The sequence below is a fragment of the Solanum pennellii genome, chromosome 5 (genome assembly GCF_001406875.1).
Source record: "Solanum pennellii chromosome 5, SPENNV200".
Taxonomy (NCBI): domain Eukaryota; kingdom Viridiplantae; phylum Streptophyta; class Magnoliopsida; order Solanales; family Solanaceae; genus Solanum; species Solanum pennellii.
Genome location: NC_028641.1, coordinates 19,887,061 through 19,891,657, shown reverse-complemented (window position 1 = coordinate 19,891,657; position 4,597 = coordinate 19,887,061).

Here is a 4,597-nt window from a genome sequence, read left to right as displayed (position 1 = left end):
GGATGGCCAACGTTAGAACTCGCCTTAATGCTACTTGCCGGACCAAGGAGGTAGATAATAGGAAAAGAATTATCAACATAGATTTAGTGTATACTATCTAATAGGCTAGTAATGATTGATACGAGGTAATAACTTAGTCAAATATCGAATACGACGCTTAATATGATGTAAAGATAAGGGTTAGGATAGCAACACACATAGCCGGACTAAGGTGCGGAGTGAAATTTTCTAGATGCCGGACCAAGGATTTAGAAATACATTAATTGATTAAACTCCAACATTTGAAGCTGTTAAGTGTCTCTTTCAATTTCCCTAGTAATTTTCATTTATTTAGAAATAGAAAACCCCCTTTTTATCATTTTTGCTTTCCAAGGAAGTAATTGACTGAACAATAGTAATAATAGATTGAAGTGAAGTCTAAACTATTTTACTCGTGGGAACGATCCCAAACTCACTAGGTTGGTTATTTACTTGACACAACCGCTTTACTTCTTATTTGAGAAGTAAGTTTGAGAGTATCAATAGGCATAGACATATCAACACACATAGGGAAAAGATAAGGAGTGCTTCCTTTTATTCCCAACACACAACAATAATAATAAATGCAAAACAAAAAGTTAAAAAAAATTGAAGGCTGACCAATAGTAAATTGCTAATTAAGAATACTAACTGATTAAGTAAAAAATAGTAGCAACGAGAACAAGTTGATTCAACTCTTACTCGAACAAAAGCAAGGGCAAAGAAATACTTGAAAGTTATTGGAATCTTATTTTGTTTAAGAGTAGCAATAATATGAGTAGTAAGAGAGTAAGAGCTCTTGTGTTAAGAGAGAGTGAATGAATTCCTCCATTGAAAAAATAAGAAGGGGTTCTTATATAGTAGAAGAGCGAGGAACAACTAAGAAGAAAGAAATATTTAAAGGAATCAATTAATTATCATATTTTTCCTAACCAAAAGGAGAGCCAAATTAGAAAAATTTAAAATACTTTTTACCAACTATAAGCAAGTAATAAAATAAGAAAAGAGGTAGTAATATTATTTCTCCTTAAATAAAGAAGAACCAAAATTAGAAAATTAAAAAAAATTCATTATCAAAAATAGATAAGTAAGAATAAAAGTTAGGAAAAAAATAATATTTCCATTAAATAAAGAAGATCTAAAATAATATTAAAATATAAACAAATAAGAATAAATAAGGAAAAAGTAATATATTCCTTGAATAAGGAAGGGTCAAATCAAATTTAATTTTTTTTAAATTATTTTTACCATATAAAAACAAGTAAGGAAATGACAAAATAGGGAGAAATATTATCTTTTTTTATATATATAAAATAAAGAAGGTTAAAATCAGCAAAATCAAATTTTTGAATTATTATTATTATTGTACCAAATATATGAGCAACTAAATTTGACAAGGAAATAATATAAGGTCAAACATTTATCTAATAATAAATTACCATAAATAAATATGTAAGAATCAATCTAGGCATATATTAAAGGAAAAGGAGATCAATTAATATTATTTTCTTTATTTAAAAGGAGTCGAAATCAGAAAATTTTAAAAATATACCATTACCAAAAAAAAATAAGTAAGAATGAAAGTTAGGAAGATAATATTTTTTTTAAATAATAAAAATCCGAATCAAAAATTATTTTCTTACCTTAGCCAAACAACAAATTAAGGGAGAGAATGAATTAAACCCAACCTAAAATATCATCCTTATTAAGGAATGAGAACGAAATCAGACTTATTTTAATCAACTTGCTATTCTACCAAATAAAGCAAAAAACTAGACACTTTAGTTGAGATTATTCCACTTAATTGATCAGAAATAATAAAAATAATGATTTTAAAAAATGCTATATCAAGGAAGGGAAAATATCACAATTATACAAAAAAATATAGTACTAAAAATATACTAGGCAAGTTTTAAACGGAAAGAGGAGAAAATTATTCAATATTAACACATTTTACGGATCACGATCAACAAATGGACAAACCAATCCAATAACTAAAGAAACATTAAAACGATTATATCAAATCTGCTATCAAGATCCACTAAATCAATTTCAAGAATCACTAAAAGAGAATAATAAGCAAACACAAACCTTTCGATTTTAATACAAAATTGAGTGCATGATATTCATAAAACTTAAGCAATAACAAATTCTAGCATGTAGTAGTTCACTCCAAAAGACTAAACTATAATGGTGTATCAAGGATTCAAAAGAACACAATTTAGAGACTCGCAAACAATAGCATACGCTTAAGACAAATTTCTTATAAAAATGATTTTAACAAGTGAAGTATGCATTGAAATCAGTCACACTAAGAAATTTATTAAAATGAAATCTAACAAAAAATAGGACAGACCTGGACGGATCTGCAAAGATCCGTCTTCAATAATTTCAACCCTCGTATTATGACGAAATGGGGACGGAGTTGTTGTCGTCCAGCGTTGCTGGCCGGAGCAGCTATTGCTGTCTCGCCAGGCTGTTGCTGGCCGCCTCCATCGCTGCTGCTACTGCTTCGCCTGCTGCCTGCAAAAGGAGAAGAGAAAGGAGCAGAGGAAGGGGAACAGAAAAGACGGGAGGGGATAGAAGGCAATGGGGATAAAGAGGGAGAAAAGGGAACGAGAGGGGAGAAGGACGCGGGGGAGAGGGGTGGCGACAGAGGGGCGTCGCCACCTTTGGCTGATGGCTTCTCCGGCCAGAAAAGAGAAGAGGGAGGGGCGGCGGGAGAGGGAGAAGGGAGGCTGCCGGAAAAGCGTCGCCACCTCTAGCATTCGCCGGAAAAAATTGGAGAGGAGAGGGGGTTCTGGCTGCTTATTTTTGGAGAAGAGAGGGAAAGAATGGGAATAGATTTTAGGTTTAGTTATTTGATAGATTAAAAGAAGAATTTGATCTCAAGTGATCTAATTTGAAATGAAGGGCTAGGATTAGATCTAGGAATAATTTTTTAAGATGGATGGACAAGATTAAAAGATGAAAAAGTAAAATTAAATTGGTTGGAGGATTGGAATGGCTGAAATTGCAATTAAATTGGCTAGAATTGAAATGAAAGAGTGACTATGATTGTAATAAAAATTTAATTGGAGTGGCTAGAATTGGAAGAAATTATAATAGAATAGGATAGAATTTAAATAATTTTAAGGAAAGTGTAGGAATCAATATTTAATTAAAATGCTACATTAAAATATTTTTATGTAATTGAAAATCATTTAAATTTTTAAAACATTTGAAATTCCTAGATGATTTTTAAAATATTTAATAATATTTACAATAATTTTATTAAGTGAACATACTAGTATATAATTTTCACGCAAAATTTATTAAAATTCTAAATTTTAAATAGATTTTGAAATACGTATTTAATCGAATAGTCATCCTAAAAGGGTCAAAGGTCGGTCAAAATTGGGTGTCAACAGCTGCCCCTTGGTTGATTGAGAATGAAGAATGAATTGTCAGGCAACCAACGTTGACTAAGTAGCCGTTTTTGTCCGACCGACGAGAGATGTTAGTTGGATCGATTGAAATGATATAGAGTTGAAAAAGGGTACGACCAAGACTTTGGTATTAAGTCGCCTACATATCTCTGGTTATACGAGAATCAGGTCGTGTGTAGTTCTAGATTCAAGAGCAAATGAAACTCTTAAAAATGAAAGAGCGCTAAGGTATTTGAAAGGCACGATATCGGCTTTAATGGATAAGATTAGTGCAGCGAGAAGAGAGATGGAGAGGCTAATAGAGCTATGACAGAAAAGCAGCAAGAGCATGATAGAGTGAGGTTATCAGCCTTTGAGCAAGGTTCGGAGGATGAGTAGAAAAGAATTGATAGGGTGTTTGTTGTGATAGATGATAACATGATAATTGTAATCAAGGGGCGATCAATCATATCTGCAAATTCTAGATAAAAATGTTAGCTTATAAATAGATAAAGTATGACCAACAATGATAAAATTTGAGTTCTAAATAAATGACAAGAGGTGATAAGAAGTGTATCTGCTTTGAGATGCCATCATACACTTTGGCTTAACTTGTTGAAGAATTGCAACCCATCTTCGATGGTTAAAGTCAACCTCGAATAGATCTCATAGTATAGAGATATAATAATATAAGGAAAACGTCTGGTTGTAAGGAGTTTCTAAACGTCATTTTAAGGCAAGCGAGCCTAAGTATCATTTTAAGGCGGACGACCAAAATATCTTATATAGTGGACGAACATAATGTCCTATGAGGCGGATGAGCCTAAATGTCGTTTTGAGGCGGACGACCTAAATGTTCTTTTAAGGCGGATGACCTAAATGTCCTATAAGATGGACAAGCCTAATTGTCGTTTTAAGGCGGACGAGCCTAAATATCCTATAAGGAGGATGAGCTTAAATGTCACATTGTAAGGCGGACGAGCCTAGATGTCGCATTGTAAGGCGGACGAGCCTAAATATCGCGTTGTAAGGCGGACGAGCCTAGATGTTGCATTGTAAGGAGAACGAGCCTAAATGTCGCATTGTAAGGCGGACGAGCCTAAATGTCGCATTGTAAGGTAGACGAGCCTAGATGAAGAGACAGTAGGTCACAGTGGCGAGTTGAATCGGAA